Genomic DNA, 27,274 nt, shown 5'->3' with positions numbered 1-27,274 from the left:
ATATATATATATATATATTAGGGCTGGGCAACTATTAAAAATTTTAATCGAAGTTAATCGCACTATTTCTCTGATTAATCGCGATTAACTGCATTGTATACGCAAAGCCCAATAATGAATTCAAAAGTAGTGTGTATCCATCCATCCATTTTCTACCGCTTATTCCCTTTTGGGTCGCGGGGGGCGCTGGCGCCTATCTCAGCTACAATCGGGCGGAAGGCGGGGTACACCCTGGACAAGTCGCCACCTCATCACAGGGCCAACACAGATAGACAGACAACATTCACACTCACATTCACACACTAGGGCCAATTTAGTGTTGCCAATCAACTTATCCCCAGGTGCATGTCTTTGGAAGTGGGAGGAAGCCGGAGTACCCGGAGGGAACCCACGCATTCACGGGGAGAACATGCAATCTCCACACAGAAAGATCCCGAGCCTGGATTTGAACCCAGGACTGCAGGACCTTCGTATTGTGAGGCAGACGCACTAACCCCTCTGCCACCGTGAAGCCCAAGTAGTGTGTAGTGCACCTTTATTGGAATATTCCCCCACATGAACAAAAGCGCCAAAACATTTGTTGTGCAAACACAATTTAAATCAGTCCTTGTTAAACAGTAGCAGTTAAATAGCATATTTTATGAAAATCAACTCAAAAAATGTAAATCCAAACATTTAAGTTTATTGCCACTGCCAGGGTATTTATGTTATCCTGTTTGTTATGGAAAATAAATATAATCTACATACAAATCTCTGAGCCACAATCATAACATCTGAACAGGCAATTTCTGAGATAACAGCAGAAACTATTTTTTTTATCAGGGATCTTATGTTTAAAAAACCTATATTATAGGTAGTGGGCTGTTTTAGGGAATTTTTGATCAAATTATCCGTAGTAGCAATATTAATAATGGTGTGTTTATTCTGCGTAGTGCACTTAAAATAATTATGACCATATCTAGGAATTGATATGATGGGAATTTTCCGATTGTTTGCTTGGTGCTTTGATAAACTGAACGCATCATATACATGGTAGTATATTGTGATGTTGTGAGCCAGAGAATAAAATAACTACCCTACCCAGCATGCAACAGGAGTGACAAGCATGCGCGGTAGCCCGGTATAGGTTGTGTCGCCATGACTGCAACTTGTATGTTGTGATATGCACGCTCTGAAAGCAAACGCTAAGAACTCAGCCAAGACTCCTCGTCTGCATTATTCATAAATGGACAGACAACACATATACTCCGCTGCTTCACAGGCCGCTGGATGTAGCCGGCAAAGTATTCCCATGCTAGCTAGCCGGTCTAGCAAGCACGCGTCATTCAGTCAAAACGGCCCGATCTATCCACATTCAGAATTGTCTGGCGGTCGTAAGTGATCCCGGAGTGACCACGCTGTAAGCCAGCCATGAAATTTGCAGAATTGTCCGGTATTTTTGCCAAATGTTCCATCTTTACCAAGAGCCCCTCGACGCCGGGCGACGCCATCTTGTTAAGAAAAGGCGTTAACAAAATAAAAGCATGTAAACAACATACGCAAATGTGCAATAAAATATTTGTCGGCGTTAATAGATTGATGAGTTAAGTCATAATTAACGTGTTAATTTGCCCACCCCTAATATATATATATATATATATATATATATATATATATATATATATATATATATAGGGTGTATACATATATATATATGATGTGTATATATATATACGGTATATGTATATATAAATATATATATGTATATATATATATATATATATATATATATATATATATATATATATATATATATATACAGTATATATATATATATATATATATACCTTATTTTTCGGACCATAGGGCGCACCGGATTATAAAGTGCATAAAAGGAGTCGTAATATTATAATTTTTTTCTGAATTGAAAACACTTCCTTGTGGTCTACATAACATGTAATGGTGGTTCTTTTGTCAAAATGTTGTAGAGATGATGTTTTATAGATCATTTTCAAGCCGCTTTCTGACAGTCGCTTCAGGACGGGCCGTTTTGTGGGCAGTCTTATTTCGTTGATCACCTTCGACAGCGTCTTCTCCCCGTCATCTTCGTTGTAGTTGTGTAGCGTGCAAAGACGGGAGTGGAAGAAGTGTCAAAAGATGGAGCTAACTGTTTTAATGACATTCAGATTTTACTTAAATCATTTACAGAGCAGAATCTTCTTATCCGTGGCTCACTTGTGCAACATGGCCGGAAATGTGTCCCGTGAAAAACCGTCTGACCGGAACTCGCTTATTACTAAAGTTCCGTGGGTGAATGATCTAAACCTACTACTCCAGTATTTTTCACCGCTTCCATAGCAAGATACAAGTTAGAAATGTATGCTACTTTATATTAGAAATAGCAATAGCGGAGGATGAAATGGTGCGGCTTCATAGCTTACCAAAGTCGTACTAAAACATTTTGATAGATTTTTATGTGTCGTGTATAATGTTCTATATTTTCAATGGAGCATTTAAAGTTGTTGTGTTATTTATAAGCGTCATTCAGCAGTCTACACGTATCTCTTTTGTGTGACTGCCATCTACTGGTCACACATATAATAACACCATGTACCAAATAGCTTCGAGGTGGGTATTCACAACCAGAATTATTCCGTACATTAGGCGCAACAGGTTTTAAGACGCACCGTGTATTTTTGAGAAATTGAAAGGCTTTTAAGTGCGCCTTATCTAGTTCGAAAAATACGGTACTGTATATATGTATGTATATACTGTATATTGTATATGCATACAGTATATACACACATAGGCAAAATTCATACATATATGCATATCGTTCACAATCATAAACGACAAGATGATGGATGTATCTTTTTTTCAATGTACTCTAACTTGTAATTAAAACATGTTAATAAAAGTCCACTTACAAGCTTTTGGGAACATACAAATCAGGACTTCCGGTCTGACTATGTAGCGAGCAGACGTGCGAGTGTGGAGCTCCAACTAAACTTTTCTTTTTACTCGTCAAGTCTACAAAATGTTGCGGTCTTATTCCTTTGGGTTGACCCGCGCATCAACGGTGGGAAAGTGTACCATGTTGTTATGAGCAGCGCCAAGTCTAAAACTCATCTGGCAACAAACATTTGAACTGCAAGTACTTCCGCTAAGCTAGCTAGCACGGCAGTCCCTGATACTGTGTCAGAGCGTTCCGAACCGGGAAACGACGGCGAGGACCACTCGGACCCAGTCACCAAGATGGACTTAGAGGCTTTTCTTAACAAACGACACGAATGCTTCAAAGCTGACATGGCCATCTTGATTCAACAGTCGATCTCTGAAGCGGTCGGTTGATTCACTGGGACAACAGGTGACGTCAATCAACAACCGTCTTACTAAAAGTGAAGTTTTAGCAGGAGAAGACTCACCGCGAGATGGATGCTGTTCTTAAGACTTTACAGACTCATGCTACCGCGCTCCTAGATCGGGTGGAAGATCTCGAGAACTGGTCGAGACGTTTTAACTAAATGGTGCACCTGAGCAGGCACAAGTGCTAATGGTCACAAGCTTAAATGATTTGGAAAAATTTGCATAGACTGTGGTTTGCTGGTTTACATGTTTTTTGTGTTTTTAGGGTTGACATCTATTCTGCAAATCCTTACTAACTTCAAATGTCTATCAAACTTCCCAAAAAAGGACTCAAAATTGCCCACTTGAACATCTGTAGTCTGAAAAACAAGGCAATTGAGTTAGGTAAAATAATGTTTGATAATGATCTACATATAGTAGCAATTTCTGAAACTCATTTGGATGATTCAATTGACAATACTGAAATATTTATACAAGGTTACAATATAATTAGACTTGATAGAGACAGATACGGGGGAGGAGTAGCCTTTTATGTACAAGACCACATTCCAATAAAGCAAAGAGGAGATCTCAATTTGACAGATGTAGAGGCAATCTGGATCCAGGTTCACTTGCCACATCTAAAGCCATTACTAATCTGCTGCTGCTATAGACCACCTTCCTCTGATGCAGCACATCTTGAAAAAATATGTGCAATGCTTCAGAATGTTTCTGACACAAACAGAGAAATGTATTTCTTAGGAGACTTAAATATTGACTGGCTCTCAAAAAACTGCCCTATGAAAAGAAAGCTTGATGACACTGCCACTGTATGTAACCTAGCTCAAATGATAAATCTACCAACCAGAATAAATATGAAAAATTCTGGTGTATTGTCTTCAACTTGCATTGATCATCTTTTTACTAATTCAGTAGATAAATGCTCAAAGGTCGTTTCAGTGCCAATTGGATTTAGTGATCATAACATGATTGCAATGGCAAGAAAAGTGAAAGTCCCCAAAGTTGGATCCACAATTATATACAAGAGACTCTACAAACATTTCAGTGATAATGCCTTTATTGAAGATGTACATAACATACAGTGGGACAGTGTATTTGAGTCAAAGCATACTGAAGCAGCTCTGCATGAATTCATGAAGTCATTTTCTTCTGTCTGTGATAAGCATGCACCCATCAAGAAACTCACCGTCAGATCTGTCAAAGCCCCTTGGCTTGACTCTGACCTGAGACACTTGATGAAAGATAGAGATAAATGGAAAAGAGTTGCTGTAGATTCAGGTAGCTCAGAGGACTGGCTAGCATATCGCTCTTTAAGAAACAAAGTGACCAAATTAAATAAACAGAAAAAAAGGGTGTACTACCAATCTAGAATTGAAGAAGTTAAACATGATGGCAAAAAACTTTGGAGTACTCTCAATCAAATCATGGGTAGAGATAAAAGGGGAAAAACACCAGCATTTATAGAATCAGGTGAAGGATTTATCACCAAGCCCAAAGAAATTGCTAATTACTTCAACAATTATTTCATAAGTAAAGTTGATACTATAAGAAATGGCATGCTGCCTGTAAGCGGTATTCTATCTGAGTCACTTATTAAAAATGACATCATGCAGGACAAAGAATGTACATTTGAATTCTCAGTCACCAATGTATTGGAAATTGAGAATCTATTGTCTGAATTGAAATCTGACAAACCTTGTGGTCATGATAATATAGATAGTAGACTTTTAAAGTTGTCAGCTGGAATAATAGCCTGTCCGATATGCTATATTTTTAACTTAAGTTTTAAAGAAGGAATCTATCCTCAAGTATGGAAGGTCGCAAGAGTGACTCCTCTACCAAAAAATAGGAAAGAAACATTCACTGGATTAAATAGTAGGCCCATTAGCATTTTACCAGTATTAGGAAAATTAATGGAAACAATCATATTTAAGCAAATTCAAAAGTATTTCTCTATAAATAACATTCATTCAGACTTTCAACATGCATATAAAACTGGCTATTCAACATGCACAGCTCTCACACAAATAACAGATGACTGGCTAAAACAAATTGACAGTAAATTATTAGTTGGCACAGTGCTACTAGATTTTAGTGCAGCTTTTGATATTATTGATCATAAACTACTACTTATAAAACTGTCTGCTTATGGTTTTAAACTCTCAGCGATTAACTGGATGAAAAGCTACCTAGTCAACAGACAGCAATGTGTCATGTTCAATGGAACCCTTTCAAATATTAAAACACTATATTGTGGTATTCCACAGGGAAGTTGCCTGGGACCTTTATTATACTCCATCCATCCATCCATTTTCTACCGCTTATTCCCTTTCGGGGTCACGGGGGGCGCTGGCGCTTTATTATACTCAATATTTGTAAATGATATGTCATGTATTTTAAAGAATAGTTGCTGTGCAATTTACGCAGATGACACAACAATATATGCACATGCAGATAATTGCACAGACCTGAGCACTATACTACAAGATGAGGTCATGCGGATTTCAAAATGGGTTACAGAAAATAAGATGAAACTTAATATTTCCAAAACAAAATGTCTTGTTATTTGCTCAAAACATGTTTCTCCGAACGGAGTTCATGTTGAACAAGTTAAACAGGCCAGGTTGCTGGGAGTTACAATAGATGAAAGACTATCTTGGGCCACTCACATTAAAAACATAGTAACAAAAATGAGCAGAAGCATTTCAATCATAAGAATAAGTGCCTATTTTTTAACTAACACATCTATGAAGCAAGTTATACAATCCCTTGTATTGTCACATATGGACTACTGCCCAGCAATCTGGTCTAATGCATCTAAACAAGATCTAAATAAAATCCATCTTACCCAAAACAGAGCTGCCAGACTAGCTCTCCATTGCTCATTTAGGACTGGCATTGAGATCATGCATCATGAATTGTCATGGATGAAAGTTGATGAAAGACTGGCTTGTAGTTTGATTCTATTTTTAAAAAACATCTATACATACCATAAACCCTCATATCTGTATTCTCAGCTCTTGCTTGCCAGTGACAGTCACAACTACGGTACCAGGCTAGCCCAAAGAGGTGCGCTCACCCGTCTTAAACCCAAAAGTGATGTTTTGAAAAAGACTGTAATGTATCGGGCAATCACTTACTGGAACAGACTTCCACAATATCTGCTATCAATCACCAGCATAGTGGGCGTTAAGAATAAACTAAAAGGAGAAGTATTGCGTAAAGAGATTATTTTAGATTGTACCTAATGTCATGACTGTTTTTATTGACTATTGAGTATTTTATTGATTATGGGATAAGCAGCAGAAAATGGATGGATGATACTTTTTCGTCACTTATTGTTTGTCTTTGGTACACTAATGTGTTTTAGGCCATTGGTTCTTTGTTTTATTTTTGCAAAAATGTATACAGTATATCTATTTTTATATTGCTATTTTTATCTTTGGTATGAAAATTATTATGTAACAACATCTATTAGTATTTTTTGGTTCTTTGTTGTTGCTATTTTTGTATTATGACAATTTATTATTGGATCATGTTGTACTGCATTTTAATCGTTTGTTCTGTGGTTGTGTGATGTTTTTTGCCTGGACCCCAGGAAGAAGAGTCTCCACTGCGGTGTAGACTAATGGGGATCCTTAATAAACTAAACTAAACTAAACTAAACTTGAGGATTAATAACATTCTATAGGGGAGTGAAAAGGACCGGGATCCCACAAAGTTTATTTCTGACTTACTAATGAGGCTGGAGTGTTTAAGCAACCTTCCAGAGACAGAGAAAGCTCACCGCGCCTTCAGCCTTAGACCACATGAGGCTGGTGCTTTAAAACCGAGGACCTTTATTGTTAAAAGTCTCCGTTTGGCAAGACATCACAAAATTAAGTACATAGGATCCGAGCTGGGAGTGTATCAAGACATCAGCGCTGCTCTGGCTAAAAAAACGGGCCGCGTTCAATTCTATAAAATGCGCTCTTTATCTGAAAGGAATCAAATTCCGTCTGCTGCTCTCCAAGTCTCATTCTGGAATAGACTCTTGAGGCTCTGTAGACTGTTACACAGATATAGGAGCTATGTCTGCTCATTGAGGGTTTAGTTAAAAGATTTATGACACACTGAAGTTACAAAGTTTATCAAGTCCTACTGCTGGTCTTTGTTTTTAGGACCATCTTAGGGAGGATTGGGTGTGTTTTTGTTGTTTCCTTTTTTTTTAAAGGGTTTATGTTTTCGGGTATTTGGGTTATGGGTCCTACAGATTTCCTTTTATTATTATTATTATTATTATTGTCTGGGTATTTATTGCTGTACTACTTTTCATAAAGCAGTTCCTCATACATGTGACCATAGCTGATACACAAATGGAGTATTGTGTTTGAGATTTGTCTCATGGAATGTCAAAGGCATAAACGGTCCAGTTCAAAAGGAGTCGAGTGTTTTCCCACTTAAAATATCCTAAAAGGGAACTAGCTTTTTTACAGGGGACACATTTTGTTACCAAAGATCGTCATCGGTTAAAAGCCTCATGGTTTGGCCAAAGTTTCCACGTCAATTTTAGTAGTAAAACAAGGGGTAAAGCGATTCTAATACATAAGAAAATACAGTTTAGTCCAACAAATGTTACAGCTGACCACCAAGGTCGGTTTGTCAAAGTCTCATGCTCCTTTAAAAATTAACGGGTGGTTCTTGTAAATCTGTATGTACCCAACTGGGAGGATTAGGCGTTTTTCAAGAAAGCTTTTTCACTTTTACCAGATTTAAACTTTCATCACTTAATCTTAGGGATCGACCAAAACTGTGCATTAGACCCTTTGTTAGACCAGGATTTGAGCAGGCCCAGGACACATTTCTCCTAAAATAGCTACAGCAATTTCATTATATAAGGATCCAATAGCAAGTGTGGGCAATTTTCTTTTTACTTTCAGGTTCATAAAACATTCTCAAGAATTCTACATTGATAATTACTTCCTTCCTGTTGTCGATAACATTGAATATTCAGTAATAGTGATAGATGACCGTACTCCATTGTTGCACAAAAACACACGCCCTCCACTGTTGAACAATGATGGGTTCTGCAAAATGATCTCTCAAGTAATCGACAATTTCCTTATTACTAACAAGAACAAGAATGATATCATTTCCCTACATTTACTTTGAGAAACATTAAAGGTGGTAGTCCGAGGAGAGATTATTTCGTACTGTGCAAAGACTTGATCAAATGAAAAAACGCTCACAGACAGCATAAAAAAAAAATTGGACAGGCAATCAATTTCACCATCCTCTGAATTAAAGAGAGACAAAACCTTCAAATGAAATTTAAATTAATGTCAACACAAGAAACCAAAAAACGTATTTTTAAATCATGTTGAGTTTTTGTATGAACATGGTGAGAAGGCATGTCAAATTAAAAAACAATCCATATCCCAGCAAATTAAACAGATTAGAAGTCCTTCTGGTGAATTCACAGTCATGCCTTCAGTTGTAAACGAGGCCTTTATAACATTTTACTCTGAATTATATACCTCTCAATCTTCAACAGACAAAACAGCTATGATGTGTTTTCTGGACAACCTAAAATTTCCATCTTTATTATATGTTTAGAACAGGGAAAGGGATCGACCTTTAGAGAGTTGTGAAATAATAAATTCAATTAAACTAATACAAAGTGATAAGGCCTCGGGACCAGATGGCTATCCTAAAGAGTTTTTAAAAACATTTTGCCATAAGTTAACACCTCTTCTTTTAGACATGTTCAGTGATTCTTTGGACCAGAGAGTACTACCTCAAACTTTCACAGAGGGATCAATTACCTTATAACTGAAACCGGGTAAAGTAAAACTTAAATGAAGTTCCCTGTCATCCCATCTCTCTTCTAAATGTTGATTTCAAGATTCTAGCCAAAGCACTGGCTTTGCGACTTGAAACAATTCTGCCAAGTATCATTTCCCCAGACCAGGGGTCAGCAACCCGCGGCTCTAGAGCCGCATGCGGCTCTTTAGTGCCTTCCTAGTGGCTCCCTGGACCTCTTTCAGAGATGTGTGAAAATGGAAAAAGATGAAGAAAAAAAATATATGTTTTGTTTTAATATATTTTCTGTTGGAGAACAAACATGACACAAACCTTACTAATTATTAGAAATCCCACTGTTTATATTTTACATGCTTCACTGATGAGGGTATTTGGAAAGCACCGTTTTTTCCTACTAATGTCAGCGATCCTCATCGTAGTTTGTAACTTTTTCCGAAGCTGCTTTTAAAGTTTTATGCCACTCCTTTATCTCATTTTGTCCACCAAACGTTTTATGCTGTGCGTGAATGCACAAAAGTGAGCTTTGTTGATTTCATTGATTTTCTGGAGTGCTATTCAGGCATATTTGGTCAATCCATGACTGCAAGTTAATCACCCTCTGAGAAGCCTCTACTTTACCTAGGTTTTCCAATGTTGCAAAAATGTGTAGAATAAAAAATAGAATACAACATTTCTGTCAACGGAGATTTGCGACCGCCTTTGATAGTAGGTTAATATGGCTAATATAGACACTTAAATCATGTATTGCCTTCATTTTAAGACTTATATAAGGCTTTGAATTTTTTGCGGCTCCAGGCCGATTTTTTGGGTGTATTTTTGGTCCAATATGACTCCTTCAATATTTTGGGTTGCCGGCCCCTGCCCCAGACCAACACTCTTTTTGGTAAATGGTAAATGGGTTGTACTTGTATAGCGCTTTTCTACCCCTTTTTAAGGAGCCCAAAGCACTTTGACAGTATTTCCACATTCACCCATACACACACACATTCACACACTGACGGCGGCAGCCGCCATGCAAGGCGCTCACCAGGACCCATCAGGAGCAAGGGTGAAGTGTCTTGCCCAAGGACACAACAGACGTGACTAGGATGGTAGAAGGTGGGGATTGAACCAGTAACCCTCAGATTGCTGACACAGCCACTCTACCAACTTCGCCACGCCGTCCCCCAACATACAACGCCTCCCTGACATAATTTTTTTCCCCATCAACCGGGAAGACACCAGAATTGCGGGTTTCCATGGATGCGGAGAAGACCTTTGACGGGGTGGAGTGGAGTTAAACTGTATGTTAGAAGTCTTAAAAAGGTTCTGCATAGGGTCTAATTACATATCTTGGATAGCACTATTATACTTTCAGCCTAAAGCGCCCGTAAGCACCATTGGGATGTAATCTCAATATTTACACTTGGCAGAGGAACCCGACAAGGGTGCCCTCTGAGCCCGTTGTTGTTTGCCGTGGCCATTGAATTGCACTTGAGTCGGCTAGTTTTATCAAAGGAATCAGCAAATACTGTTTGGAACATACACACAGGTGATTTGTTATTGTTCATTTCAGATCCAATAACTAGCATTCGTAAGACAGTTGAACTTCTCGATAATTTTGGAACTTTTTCAGGTTATAAATTGAACTTTTCAAAGAGTGAAATTACTTGGTTTTTGAGATTCCCGTTGCTTATCTTCCATTTAAAATTTAAAAAAACAGCTTTAAGTACTTGGGTATGCACATCTGTCGTAAGACGCCAGATCTCTACAAGAATAACTTTACACCCCTAATTGGCAAGCTTGAATCTGATCCGGAACAGTGGAATAATTTGCATATAACTGTAGCGGGTAAGGTTAATTGCATCAAAATAAACAAGCTTCCATGCTTTCTGTATATTTTCCAAAATCTTCTGATCTTTTTACCAAACTCCTTTTTTATTGCTGTAAATAAATTATTCTCATTGATTATTTGTAAAAGAAAAACTCCTTGGATAAGGAGATCATTTTTACAGAGGCACAGGTCCGTAGGTGGTTTGTTTTTGATTGATTGATTGAAACTTTTATTAGTAGATTGCACAGTACAGTACATATTCTATACAATTGACCACTAAATGATAACACCCAAAATAAGTTTTTCAACTTGTTTAAGTCGGGGTCCACGTAAATCAATTCATGGTAGTCACTCCCTAACTTAAGATTTCACTATTGGGGAGCCAACTTACACAAAAGGATTTTTGGGATCCGTGAACCTGAATTATGCTGGTGCAGACAGGAAGCTGAACCATGTCACTCCTTGCTCTGCTTACATTTAAAACTGCCTTTTCGATCATCTCAGTTTACATGTAACCCAATTGCTATCTCTAATCTTAGAACTTGGTCTCAATTTAGATGCCCTTTTGGACTCCAAGGATTTCTAACGACAGCCTCATTCAAAATAACACATATAGAGCTTTTTTCTTTCGAAGGCAATGCTCAGGCCTGCTCAGAATATATGGGACCTTTATATTGACAATGTCTTCTCTAGCTTCAGTGAACTATGTGGAAAGTGTAATCTCCCCAAGGCTCATTTATTCCACTGCTTTCAAGTCCGTAACTTTGCTAAATCAAATAGCAGTTATTTCCCAGTCGTCCACCTCAATCCGTAATAGACTCAATTTGGGAATCCCCACAAATCAGAAAGGCATAATTTCTCAAATTTACACCCTAATCTCCCACCTTAAAGGGGAACATTATCACAATTTCAAAAGGGTTAAAAACAATAAAAATCAGTTCCCAGTGGCTTGTTGTATTTTTTGAATTTTTTTTCAAAATTTTACCGGTCTCGGAATATCCCTAAATAAAGCTTTAAAGTGCTTTATTTTCGGCTCTCTGCGAAGACACTGGCCATTTCCCTGTGACATCACACAGTGCTGCCAATGTAAACAAACTATGGGAATACCACAGCAAGATATAGCGACATTAGCTCGGATTCAAACTCGGATTTCAGCGACTTAAGCGATTCAACAGATTACGCATGTATTGAAACAGAGGGTTGGAGTATGAAAATATTGAAGAAGAAACGGAAGCTATTGAGCGAATAGCTATTGACGCTATTCATAGCCACAGCATGGCCGAATAGCTGCGTTAGCATCGCCGGTAAAATGTGCGGACCAAACGATCAGGGCTTTCGCATCTTTTGACACAGGAGCAACTTAAATCCGTCGATTGGTAAGTGTTTTTTTTCGCATAAAATGTGGGTGGAAGGAAACGTAATATAGTTGCAAATGCATCTACAGGTTATCCATACATCTCTGTTCCATGTCTGCTTTAGCACCGCCAGTAAATAGCATGTTAGCATCGATTAGCGTAGCATGTTAGCATCGATTAGCTGGCAGTCAACATCAACAAAACTCACCTTTGTGATTTCGTTGACTATCGTTGCAAATGCATTTGCAGGTTATCCATACATCTCTGTGCCATGTCTGCCTTAGCATCCCCGGTCAAATTTGGAGACACTCTGGCACATTCAATGGAGGTCTGGCGGCAGACACTTTCGCATCTTCGGGCCAGTGGTGCAACTTGAATCCCTCCCTGTTAGTGTTGTTACACCCTCCGACAACACACCGTCGAGGCATGATGTCTCCAAGGTTCCAAAAAATAGTCAAAAAAACGGAAAATAACAGAGCTGAGACCGGGTGTTTGTAATGTGTTGAAAATGAAAATGGCGGGTGTATTACCTCGACGACGTCACATTCTGACGTCATCGCCTCCAGCGCTATAAACAGGAAGGCGTTTAATTCGCCAAAATTCACCCATTTAGAGTTCGGAAATAGGTTAAAAAAATAGATGGTCTTTTTTGTGCACCATCAAGGTATATATTGACGCCTACATAGGTCTGGTGATAATGTTCCCCTTTAAAGAGACATCTCTTGATAAAATTAGAACGGACTGGGAAGCTAAATTTGGCAGAGTTTTGGATGACAGTGACTGGACATCTGCATTGATACAAATAAATGATAGCACCTCTTGCTCAAAGCTTAATCTGATACTATACTATACTAAAAGTATAGTAACCAACATTTTGACTGTAGATTTATCTTCTAAATAAAGTTCCCTGACCCGCTCATACAGTTCGGTTCTTTGCCCTGACGTCACAGATGAAGGACAGCATCCCAGTTGTGTGGAAGCATGTCAATCAATCAATCAATGTTTATTTATATAGCCCCAAATCACAAATGTCTCAAAGGACTGCACAAATCATTACGACTACAACATCCTCGGAAGAACCCACAAAAGGGCAAGGAAAACTCACACCCAGTGGGCAGGGAGAATTCACATTCAGTGGGACGCCAGCGACAATGCTGACTATGAGAAACCTTGGAGAGGACCTCAGATGTGGGCAACCCCCCCCCTCTAGGGGACCGAAAGCAATGGATGTCGAGCGGGTCTAACATGATACTGTGAAAGTTCAATCCATAGTGGCTCCAAGACAGCAGTGAGAGTCCCGTCCACAGGAAACCATCTCAAGCGGATCAGCAGCGTAGAGATGTCCCCAACCGATACAGGCGAGCGGTCCATCCTGGGTCCCGACGAGCGGTCCATCCTGGGTCTCGACTCTGGACAGTCAGTACTTCATCCATGGTCATCGGACCGGACCCCCTCCACAAGGGAGGGGGGGACATAGGAGAAAGAAAAGAAGCGGCAGATCAACTGGTCTAAAAAGGAGGTCTATTTAAAGGCTAGAGTATACAGATGAGTTTTAAGATGAGACTTAAATGCTTCTACTGAGGTAGCATCTCGAACTGTTACCGGGAGGGCATTCCAGAGTACTGGAGCCCGAACGGAAAACGCTCTATAGCCCGCAGACTTTTTTTGAGCTCTAGGAATCACTAATAAGCCGGAGTCTTTTGAACGCAGATTTCTTGCCGGGACATACGGTACAATACAATCGGCAAGATAGGCTGGAGCTAGACCGTGTAGTATTTTATACGTAAGTAGTAAAACCTTAAAGTCACATCTTAAGTGCACAGGAAGCCAGTGCAGGTGAGCCAGTACAGGCGTAATATGATCAAACTTTCTTGTTCTTGTCAAAAGTCTAGCAGCCGCATTTTGTACCAACTGTAATCTTTTAATGCTAGACATTGGGAGACCCGAAAATAATACGTTACAGTAATCGAGACGAGACGTAACAAACGCATGGATAATGATCTCAGCGTCTTTAGTGGACAAAATGGAGCGAATTTTAGCGATATTACGGAGATGAAAGAAGGCCGTTTTAGTAACGCTTTTAATGTGTGACTCAAAGGAGAGAGTTGGGTCGAAGATAATACCCAGATTTTTTACAGAGTCACCTTGTTTTATTATTTGGTTGTCAAATGTTAAAGTTGTATTATTAAATAGAGGTCGGTGTCTAGCAGGACCGATAATCAGCATTTCCGTTTTTTTGGCATTAAGTTGCAAAAAGTTAGCGGACATCCATTGTTTAATTTCATTAAGACACGCTTCCAACTGACTACAGTCCGGCGTGTTGGTCAGCTTTAGGGGCATGTAAAGTTGGGTGTCATCAGCATAACAGTGAAAGCTAATACCGTATTTGCGTATGACGTCACCTAGCGGCAGCATGTAGATGCTGAAGAGTACAGGGCCAAGGACCGAACCCTGGGGAACTCCACACGTTACCTTAACATAGTCCGAGGTCACACTGTTATAGGAGACGCACTGCATCCTATCAGTAAGATAAGAGTTAAACCATGACAGGGCTGAGTCTGAAATACCAATTCGTATTTTGATACGCTCTAATAAAATATTATGATCGACGGTATCGAAAGCAGCGCTAAGATCGAGGAGCAGCAACATAGATGTATGTCCACTCATTTCCTAATTGTCATAACCTCCTTCGTCCATCTTTTTTATTTCTTTCTTTCTCATCAAATGACTTCTGATTGGCTGCCAGTTGTTGTTGTCGCTTCATGTCGTTGTGTTCCGGAAGTCGGTGCGTCTTAGTGACTTGCTCCGCTGTCGCTTCCGTTGTGTCATTCATGTCCTTTGAGACTTAAAGTTGAGTTGTGGCTTTCTGTTTTGTCATTTGTGTTTGTTGCGACTATTGCCATTGTGTTGTAACTAAAAGTTGTTGTGTTGTAATTAATGATATTGCTTATTTGAAAAGGATCCCCATAAGGTGATGCTCATCTTACAGGGATCCACACAAAACATAACATTTTAGTAAACTGTTTAAAACATTGCAAAACATTGTCGGTGTTTGCAAGATGGCGGCGCCCGGACGGGCTGCGACACTGCGGTGCTCTTGCTAAAGATGGAACATTTGGCGGAAATGCCGGACAGTTCTGCAGACTTCATGGCTGGCTCGCATCGTGGTCACTCCGTGATCACGTACGACCGCCAGACACTTCTGGATATGGACATATTGGGCTGTTTTGGACTGATAGACGCGGGCGTGCTAAACATGCTAACTAGCATGGGGATACGTCGGCGGCTACATCCAGCGGCCTGTGAAGCAGCGGAGTCTAGTAGCAGCGGGGGCCGTCTACGGAGCAGACGCCAACGGTGTGATCGGAAACGCGGATGTCGAGCGGGGCTAAAAACAAAGCAGAAGGCTAATCCCCACAGAACACCACTTCCCTCCACCCTGAAGACGGATTTAAATAAAGGATGCGAGACTACTGGTCTGGGTAAGGAGTCAGTTAAATTAGAACAAGTTTTTTCTGCTTTGAGTGTTTCAGAGTTGGACATGTGTTTTACTGAGGTGGCTAACTATGATGCGTGCAGTTTATCAAAGCAACAAACAAACAATCGGAAAATCCCCGTTACTGAGGAGGCTAACCATGATGCGTGCAGTTTATCAAAGCAACAATCAAACAATCGGAACATTCCCGTCGTATCAATTCCTAGATATGGTCGTAATTATACTGAATTTACTGGGCATAATAAACACAACATTATTAATATTGCTACTACGGATAATTTGATCAAAAACTCCCTAAAACAGCCCACTACCTATAATATAGGTTTTTTAAACATAAGATCATTGTCTCCCAAAACGTTGTTAGTTAATGATATCATCAGAGACAACAATCTTAACGTCATCGGTCTCAGTGAAACCTGGCTTAAACCAAACGACTTTTTTGCGCTAAATGAGGCATGTCCTCCTAACTTTACACATGCGCTAAATGAGGCATGTCCTCCTAACTTTACACATGCGCATATTGCCCGTCCGCTCAAAAGGGGTGGGGGGGTCGCACTAATATACAACGAAAACTTTAACCTTAGTCCTAACATAAATAATAAATATAAATCGTTTGAGGTGCTTACTATGAGGTCTGTCACACCGCTGCCTCTACACCTGGCTGTTATCTACCGCCCCCCAGGGCCCTGTTCGGACTTTATCAATGAATTCTCAGAGTTCGTTGCTGATCTAGTGACACACGCCGATAATATAATCATAATGGGGGACTTTAATATCCATATGAATACCCCATCGGACCCACCGTGCGTAGCGCTCCAGACTATAATTGATAGCTGTGGTCTCACACAAATAATAAATGAACCCACGCATCGCAACGGTAATACGATAGACCTAGTGCTTGTCAGGGGTATCACCGCTTCCAAAGTTACGATACTCCCGTATACTAAAGTATTGTCCGATCATTACCTTATAAAATTCGAGGTTCAGACGCATGTTCGTCAAACTAATAATAATAATAACTGCTATAGCAGCCGCAACATTAATGCTGCCACAACGACAACTCTTGCTGACCTACTGCCCTCGGTAATGGCACCATTCCCAAAGTATGTGGGCTCTATTGATAACCTCACTAACAACTTTAACGACGCCCTGCGCGAAACCATTGATAACATAGCACCGCTAAAGTTAAAAAAGGCTCCAAAAAAGCGCACCCCGTGGTTTACAGAAGAAACTAGAGCTCAGAAATTATTATGCAGAAAGCTGGAACGCAAATGGCGTACGACTAAACTTGAGGTGCACCATCAAGCATTTAGTGATGGTTTAATAACTTATAAACGCATGCTTACCTTAGCTAAAGCTAAATATTACTCAAATCTCATCCACCGTAATAAAAACGATCCTAAATTTTTGTTTAGTACGGTAGCATCGCTAACCCAACAAGGGACTCCTTCCAGTAGCTCCACCCACTCAGCTGATGACTTTATGCAATTCTTTAGTAAGAAAATTGAAGTCATTAGAAAGGAGATTAAAGACAATGCGTCCCAGCTACAACGGGGTTCTATTAACACTGACACGATTGTATATACGGCGGATACTGCCCTCCAAAATAGTTTCTCTCGTTTTGAGGAAATAACATTAGAGGAATTGTTACAATGTGTAAATGGAATAAAACAAACAACATGTTTACTTGACCCTCTTCCTGGGAAACTGATCAAGGAGCTCTTTGTATTATTAGGTCCATCAGTGCTAAATATTATAAACTTATCACTCTCCTCGGGCACTGTTCCCCTAGCATTCAAAAAAGCGGTTATTCATCCTCTTCTTAAAAGACCTAACCTCGATCCTGACCTCATGGTAAACTACCGACCGGTGTCTCACCTTCCCTTTATTTCAAAAATCCTTGAAAAAATTGTTGCGGAGCAGTTAAACGAACACTTAGCGTCTAACAATCTATGTGAAACCTTTCAATCCGGTTTCAGGGCAAATCACTCCACGGAGACAGCCCTCGCAAAAATGACTAATGATCTATTGCTAACGATGGATTCTGATGCGTCATCTATGTTGCTGCTCCTCGATCTTAGCGCTGCTTTCGATACCGTCGATCATAATATTTTATTAGAACGTATCAAAACACGAATTGGTATGTCAGACTTAGCCCTGTCTTGGTTTAACTCTTATCTTACTGATAGGATGCAGTGTGTCTCCCATAACAATGTGACCTCGGACAACGTTAAGGTAACGTGTGGAGTTCCCCAGGGTTCGGTCCTTGGCCCTGCACTCTTCAGCATCTACATGCTGCCGCTAGGTGACATCATACGCAAATACGGTGTTAGCTTTCACTGTTATGCTGATGACACCCAACTCTACATGCCTCTAAAGCTGACCAACACGCCGGATTGTAGTCAGCTGGAGGCGTGTCTTAATGAAATTAAACAATGGATGTCCGCTAACTTTTTGCAACTCAACGCCAAAAAAACGGAAATGCTGATTATCGGTCCTGCTAGACGCCGAACTCTATTTAATAATACAACTCTAACATTTGACAACCAAACAATTAAACAAGGCGACACGGTAAAGAATCTGGGTATTATCTTCGACCCAACTCTCTCCTTTGAGGCACACATTAAAAGCGTTACTAAAACGGCCTTCTTTCATCTCCGTAATATCGCTAAAATTCGCTCCATTCTGTCCACTAAAGACGCTGAGATCATTATCCATGCGTTTGTTACGTCTCGTCTCGATTACTGTAACGTATTATTTTTGGGTCTCCCCATGTCTAGCATTAAAAGATTACAGTTGGTACAAAATGCGGCTGCTGGACTTTTGACAAGAACAAGAAAGTTTGATCACATTACGCCTGTACTGGCTCACCTGCACTGGCTTCCTGTGCACTTAAGATGTGACTTTAAGGTTTTACTACTTACGTATAAAATACTACACGGTCTAGCTCCATCCTATCTTGCCGATTGTATTGTACCATATGTCCCGGCAAGAAATCTGCGTTCAAAGGACTCCGGCTTGTTAGTGATTCCCAAAGCCCAAAAAAAGTCTGCGGGCTATAGAGCGTTTTCCGTTCGGGCTCCAGTACTCTGGAATGCCCTCCCGGTAACAGTTCGAGATGCCACCTCAGTAGAAGCATTTAAGTCTCACCTTAAAACTCATTTGTATACTGTAGCCTTTAAATAGACTCCCTTTTTAGACCAGTTGATCTGCTGTTTCTTTTCTTTTTCTTCTATGTCCCACTCTCCCCTGTGGAGGGGGTCCGGTCCGATCCGGTGGCCATGTACTGCTTGCCTGTGTATCGGCTGGGGACATCTGTGCGCTGCTGATCCGCCTCGACATCTCTGCGCTGCTGATCCGCCTCCGCTTGGGATGGTTTCCTGCTGGCTCCGCTGTGAACGGGACTCTCGCTGCTGAGTTGGACCCGCTTTGGACTGGACTCTCGCGACTGTGTTGGATCCACTGTGGATTGAACTTTCACAGTATCATGTTAGACCCGCTCGACATCCATTGCTTTCCTCCTCTCTAAGGTTTTCATAATCATTATTGTCACAGACGTCCCACTGGATCATTATTGTCACCGATGTCCCGCTGGGTGTGAGTTTTCCTTGCCCTTATGTGGGCCTACCGAGGATGTCGTGGTGGTTTGTGCAGCCCTTTGAGACACTAGTGATTTAGGGCTATATAAGTAAACATTGATTGATTGATTGATTGATTAAAAACACAAAAATAAAACACACTTTTGTTTCATTCAAAATCACATGGACGAAGATATTACCTTTTGGAGGAAAGTTCTGTGGTCAGATGAAACAAAATGTAGCTGTTTGGCCACAATACCCAGCAATATGTTTGGAGAAGAGAAGGTGAGGCCTTTAATCCCAGGAACACCACCCCTACTGTCAAGCATGTTTTGCTTGTTTTGCTGCTAATGGAACTGGTGCTTTACAGAGAGTAAATGGAACCATGAAAAAGGGGGATTACCTCCAAATTCTTCAGGACAACTAAAAATAATCAGCCCGGAGGTTGGGTCATGGGCGCAGTTGGGTGTTCCAACATGACAATGACCCCAAACACACGTCAAAAGTGGTAAAGGAATGATTAAATCAGGCTAGAATTCAGGTTTTAGAATGGCCTTCCCAAAATCCTGACTTAAACGTGTGGACAGTGCTGAAGAAACAAGTCCATGGCAGAAAACCAACACATTTAGCTGAAGTGCACCAATTTTGTCAAGAGGAGAGGTTAAATATTTAACCAGAAGCTTGTGGATGGCTACCAAAAGTGCCTTATTGCAATGAAACTTGCCAAGGGACATGTAACCAAACATTGCTGTACGTATACTTTTGAACCAGCAGATTTGGTCACATTTTCAGTAGACCCATAATAAATTCAGAAAAAAAAAAAACTTCATGAATGTTTTTTGTGACAGGCAAGTATGTGCTTTAATCACTCTATCACAAAAAAAAGAGTTGTAGAAAGTATTGGAAACTCAAGACAGCCATGACATTATGTTCTTTTCAAGTGTATGTAAACTTTTGATCGCAACTGTGTGTGTGTGTGTGTGTGTATATATATATATATATATATATATATATATACATATGTGTGTATATATATATATATATACACATATATATACACATATATATATATATATATATATATATATATATATATATACATATATATATATACACATATATATATATACATATATATATATACACATATATTATTATATATATGTATATATATGTATGTATATGAGTATATATATGTGTATATGTATGTATGTATATATATATATTATATATATATATACATATTTACAAACCCGATTTCCATATTAGTTGGGAAATTGTGTTAATGTAAATATAAACAGAATACAATGATTTGCAAATCATTTTCAACTCATATTCAATTGAATATGCTACAAAGACAACATATTTGAAGTTAAAACTGATAAACTTTTTTTTTGTTGCAAATAATCATTAACTTTAGAATTTGATGACTAAAGCTCTACATCAGGGGTAGGGAACCTATGGCTCTAGAGCCAGATGTGGCTCTTTTGATGACTGCATCTGGCTCTCAGATAAATCTTAGCTGCCATTGCTTAACACGATAAGTAATTAATAATTCCGCTGGTAATCACATTGTTAAAAATAAAGTTCAAATTATAAAACATTCTCATGCATTTTAATCCAACCATCCGTTTTTTATCACACCTGTCCAAGATGTCTCATTAATGATAAGAAGTATGATATTTATTATTGTTTAACTTTAGAATAACAATGTTATTAAAAAGAATAAGAGACCTATTATACTTATAATTACTTAAAAACGCACGCATTTAGTTGTATTCAGTGTTAAAAAAATATTATATGGCTCTCACGGAAATACATTTTGAAATATTTGGCTTTCACGGCTCTCTCAGCAAAAAAGGTTCCCGACCCCTGCTCTACATGAAACAAGAATGGGAAAGAATTCCATTTTCAAAGCTACAACAACTAGTTTCCTCAGTTCCCAAACGTTTGAGTGTTGTTAAAAGAAAAGGTTATGTAACACAGTGATGAACATGCCCTTTCCCAACTACTTTGGCACGTGTTGCAGCCAGGAAAATCTAAGTTAATTATTATTTGCAAAAAAAAAAATAAAGTTTATGTGTTTGAACATCAAATATCTTGTCTTTGTAGTGCACTCAACTGAATATGGGTTGAAAAGGATTTGCAAATCATTGTATTCCGTTTATATTTACATCTAACACAATTTTCCCAACTCATGGAAATGTATTGTATATACAGTTGGGCAAAAAAGTATTTAGTCAGCCAGTGATTGTGCAAGTTCTCCCACTTAAAATGATGACAGAGGTCTGTAATTTTCATCATAGGTACACTTCAACTGTGAGAGACAGAATGTGAAAAAAAAATCCAGGAATTCACATTGTAGGAATTTTAAATAATTTATTTGTAAATTATGGTGGAAAAGAAGTATTTGGTCAACCATTCAAAGCTCTCACTGATGGAAGGAGGTTTTGGCTCAAAATCTCACGATACATGGCCCCATTCATCCTTTCCTTAACACGGATCAATCGTCCTGTCCCCTTAGCAGAAAAACAGCCCCAAAGCATGATGTTTCCACCCCCATGTATCATTTTAAGTGGGAGAACTTGCACAATTGGTGGCTGACTAAATACTTTTTTGCCCCACTGTATACATATATATATATATATATATACACATCCATTTTCTACCGCTTATTCCCTTTGCGGTAGTGGGGGGCGCTGGTGCCTATCTCATCTACAATCGTGCGGAAGGCAGTGTACACCCTGGACAAGTCGCCATCTCATCGCAGGGCCAACACAGATAGACAGACAACATTCACACTCACATTCACACACTAGGGCCAATTTAGTGTTGCCAATCAACCTATCCCCAGGTGCATGTCTTTGGAAGTGGGAGGAAGCCGGAGTACCCGGAGGGAACCCACGCATTCACGGGGAGAACATGCAAACTCCACACAAAAAGATCCCGAGCCGGGATTGAACTCAAGACTACTCAGGACCTTCGTATTGTGAGGCAGATACACTAACCTCTCTTCCATCTTCCCGATTGTAGCTGAGATAGGCGCCAGCGCCCCCCGCAACCCCTAAAGGGAATAAGCGGTAGAAAATGGATGGATGGATATACAGGACTGTCTTTGAAAATTAGAATATTGTGATAAAGTCCTTTATTTTCTGTAATGCAACTAAAAACATGAAAATGTCATACATTCTGCATTCATTACACATCAACTGAAATACTGCAAGCCTTTTATTATTTTAATATTGCTGATTATGGCATACAGCTTAAAAAACTCAAAAATCCTATCTCAAAAAATGTGAATATTTCCTCAGACCAAGTAATAAAAAAAAGATTTATAACAGCAAAACAAAATCAAACATTTGAAAATGTCAATTAATGCACTCAGCACTTGGTTGGGAATCCTTTTGCATGGATTACTGCATCAATGCGGCGTGGCATGGAGGCAATCGGCCTGTGGCATTGCTGAGGTGTTATGGATGCCCAGGATGCTTCAATAGCGGCCTTTAGCTCATTTGCATTATTGGGCCTGGTGTCTTTCAGCTTCTTCTTCACAATAACCCAAAAATTCTCTATGAGGTTCAGGTCAGGGGAGTTGGCAGGCCAATGGACGACAGTAATGTCATAGTCAGTACACCAGTTACTGGTGGTTTTGGCACTGTGGACAGGTGCCAGATCATGTTGGAAAATTAAATCATATCCATAGATGTCTCTAGTTTAATCAATCAATCAATCAATCAGTGTTTATTTATATAGCCCTAAATCACAAGTGTCTCAAAGGGCTGCACAAACCACGACATGCTCAGTAGAGCCCACATAAGGGCAAGGAAAAACTCACACACAATGGGACGTCGGTGACAGTGACAATGATGACTATGAGAAACCTTGGAGACGACCGCATATGTGGGCAAACCCCTCCCCCACCCTACGGGACCGAAAGCAATGGATGGAGAGCGGGTCTAACATGATATTGTGAAAGTCCAATCCATAGTGGATCTAACATAACCGTGAGAGTCCAGTCCAAAGTGGAGCCAGCAGGAAACCCTCCCAAGCGGAGGCGGATCAGCAGCGCAGAGATAAGAACCTATTTGTCTGGTCTTTTGTGAGAGACCCCTCCATGGTTGGACATGCATGAGGACACAGCACATTGTCCCTCCAGCTGAGCCTTCACATTATACTCATGTGCCTCAATGATCATGTTCGACTCCTGCACTACTGCTCCATGTGTACCTGGTCAGCTTGTTCTGCAGGACACGTGTTGTCAAGACAGTAACGCTGAAACATATGAGTGATACTGTGTGTGTTGTGCAAGAGAGAGAGAGGCCTAAAAGTACATACCAAATAGCTGAGGGCAAGGTCAAAACAGACAACGAATAGACAGAGAATGGGAATATACACACTTCTAAAGTGTTTGTGTGCGTGCGTGTGTGTGTGTTATTAGAGGCTGAGAAGAGTACAAAAAGGAAGCAACAAAAACAAAAGCAATGAGTGTGTGTAGTCAACCAAAGGTGTCAGTGTTGTGTTTGGTTTAATAGGCATGTAGGTCATAGCGGCTTGTGTTTCAATGTGTCCATTAGCCTAGTGAGTGTGTGTGTGTGTGTGTGTGTGTGTGTGTAGGACATTTTAGAATAAGCATGCACAGTATAAAGAGTGTCAAAGGTTGGAGAAGCAGTTTTTGCAGACTGAGATGCTTACACTTACACACACATACACGCACACACACACACACACACAGCTGTCATGCACGCACACACCACTAAATTATGCACACACGCCTCTCTTTTGATGCCACACGTGTGCGCGCGTGCGAGTGAGAGAGCGCTATGCACTCAGACATGGAGTGTTTTGATGGCATAATTGCAGTGGCCAGCGAGGAGAAAAAAGGCAGAAGGATGGATGGATGGATGGAAAGAGAGTGTTGGGGATGGAGGGAGAGAGCAAAAAGAGGAGTGCTGACACTCTCAGCATGCTAATGTTGCACCTTTTCTCTTTGTCTCTGCACTTCACAGGTGGAGCACCACACAGATGATGTGGAACAGGATGGAGCGGCGCTATCTGTCATCCTCATCCCTCTATCCTCCCCACCACAGTGCTCAAAGCAGAGTGCCAGGAAAAGAGGGGGATGAATAGAGGAGGACGAAGAGGCAGGGTGACTTTTTCCATCCCCTCAACAATAGATGGATGATCTCTGCTTATCCTCAAATCGCATCCCTCCTTTTTCTACCCTCTACTGCTATTTTTCTTTGTTTTTGTCTTTTGTCAGCCCTCTCCGTCCATCCGTCTGTCCTTCCACTCATCCCTCATCCCTCGCTTCTGTCTCCCCCTGCTCACTCCAGCAAACTTCATGCTTTAATTGGAGCTTGCTCACACATTATATGTGCACCCATGCAACCTCACTCCTACACTGCCATATTCCTGAAATGTTTCTCTGATTTGAGCCCTTTGCTGTTTTCCCTTGGGGCAAATAAGGTTCCAGTCGCAGTAACACTGCACACTGCACATTGCATGTTGTCGTTTCACCTTTTTCTACTTCCTTGCTCCTCTGCATCGTGTTCACTATTAACTTCCAGACTCAAACATTATATCAAGATGCAAAACAATAACGATGTAGACCAAAAAACGGTATACAAAACCCAAAACCAGTGCAGTTGGCACGTTGTGCAAATCGTAAATAAAAACAGAATACAATGATTTGCAAATCCATTTCAACTTATATTCAATTGAATAGACTGCAAAAACAAGATAGTTAATGCTCAAACTGCAAAACAATTTTGTTTTGCAAATATCAGCCAGCACATTTGGAATTTGATGCCTCCAACATGTTTCAAAAAAGCTGGCACAAGTGGCAAAAAAGACTGATAGTTGAGACTTATTTGGAACATCCCACAGATGAACAGGCCAATTACGAACATGTGGGTGTCATGATTGGATATAAAAGCAGCTTCCATGAAATGCTCAGACATTCACAAACAAGGATGTGAACAAATACGTGAGCAAATTGTTTAAGAGCAACATTTCCTAACGAGTTATTGCAAGGAATTTCGAGGTTTCGCCATCTACGATCTGTAATATAATCAAAGGGTTCAGAGAATCTGGAGAAATCACTGCACGTAAGAGATGATGAAAGAGTGCGGGTACTAGACTGGCCTGCCTGTAGTCCAGACATGTCTCCCATTGAAAATGTGTGGCGCATTATGAAGCCTAAAATACCACAACAGAGACCCCGGACTGTTGAACAACTTAAGCTGTACATCAAGCAAGAATGGGAAAGAATTCCACCTGAAAAGCTTCAAAAATTGGTCTCCTCAGTTCCCAAACGTTTACTGAGTGTTGTTAAAAGGAAAGGCCATGTAACACAGTGGTAAAAATGCCCCTGTGACATTGTTTTTTGTAATATGTGGCTGCCATTAAGTTCTAAGTTCATGATTATTTGCAAAAAAAATATATAGTTTCAGTTCAAACATTAAATATCTTTTCTTTGCAGTCTATTCAATTGAATATAAGTTAAAGGGATTTTCAAATCATTGTTTTCTGTTCATTCCGTAATACTCAATGAATTCAAGTGTGCCTCAGGAATTACTCTTTTTTTTTTTTTTTTTATTTGATAAATCACACTTTGAATTTGGAATAAGCACACGTTATTGCTCGTTTAGATTTAAAAAAGCGTTGTTACTATAACAATCTACAAGATTAGTATAGGTTGTCTCTCTCTCTTCCCTTCCATCTTTCGGTCTTCCTTTTATTTCATTTATTTTTTATCTTTCTAGTTATCATTTTGTATACGTATTGTTGCATTTAAACAACTGTATTGTTGATAATAGAGGTAAACTATTGGTATTGTTCATAATCAATAGCGCTTTTTCTATTGGTATTTGTATTGCTCCAGTTGTAGTGTAAAAATGCTCATTGTCCTTTCTATATTATTATTTATTTCACTCACTGCTTCTTTGCTATCACTTTTATGATCATATTTGTACATATCGTATGTGCTGGTGATGTTCTATTGTTTTTGTTTTTGTTATTGTTGTGTTTGCTGTTGTTGTTTTTGTCTCTCTGTCTAATCCCCCTCTTATCCCCACAATTCCCCCCTCTGTCTTCCTTTTTTTCTCTTTCTATCCCCTCCTGCTCTGGCCCGGCTGCACCAAATGATAATATAAATACATTTAATAAAGTCAAATTCAAATAAGGCAATAAGAGAAGTATCCTACACTTCTCTTTTGTAAAGTAAATCTGAACAGCCGATATGGGCATCTACATCAACTACATGATTTGCCTGAGAAGCTGGACAGGACATAAAAAAAAAAAAAGATTTAAAAAAAGAGCCCAATATTTGGAAACAAATGCGATTTCGTTGCCAAAATATCATACAAGAAATGTTCTTGATACGTGTTACTTAAATGCACGTTATTTATTTGCTCCAAACGTGCTAAAAGCATACTCTAGAGTCACATCAGGGTGTATGTTGGAGTGAAGTTTGCCAATGAGTAATCAGTTGCCGCCCCCTTGCTAATTTTTGCAACAGTTAGAGTAAAGAAGCATGTACGGTTCAAATAAATTGCATGATTAATGCGATATTTTGGTGGAAATAATTACATGAGTTAACAGCTCTTCTTTAAACATGCACCATACTGTACATGTGTAAATACTTTTAAGTCCACATTATTTCACTTAAAGTGCCTTTATTTTGATGTAAATTAACATATAAAACCCAAAACCAGTGAAGTTGGCACGTGTAATTTGTTAAAAAAAAAACAGAATACAATGATTTGAAAATCCTTTTCAATTTATATCCAGATGAATAAACTGCAAAGACAATGTTAATGTTCGAACTGTGAAACTACATTTTTTTTGGCAAATATTTATCAACTTAGAATTTAATGGCAACAAC

At 39.6% G+C, this 27,274-nt stretch overlaps 1 long non-coding RNA gene across 1 annotated transcript in view; it reads left to right on the top strand.

Annotated features, from left to right (window-relative positions):
* LOC133560797 (uncharacterized) overlaps positions 1-27,246 on the top strand; it is a 71,456-nt gene extending 44,210 nt beyond the window's left edge. The window contains exon 3 of the long non-coding RNA XR_009808521.1: positions 24,396-27,246. This is a non-coding gene — a long non-coding RNA (uncharacterized LOC133560797). The remainder of the gene's footprint in view (positions 1-24,395) is intronic.
* The last annotated feature ends 28 nt before the right edge of the window (positions 27,247-27,274 follow it).

Source organism: Nerophis ophidion, linkage group LG10 (assembly GCF_033978795.1).
Source record: "Nerophis ophidion isolate RoL-2023_Sa linkage group LG10, RoL_Noph_v1.0, whole genome shotgun sequence".
NCBI lineage: Eukaryota > Metazoa > Chordata > Actinopteri > Syngnathiformes > Syngnathidae > Nerophis > Nerophis ophidion.
The sequence above is the reverse complement of the archived record's forward strand: the minus strand, read 5'-3'. Positions and strand labels throughout refer to the sequence as shown.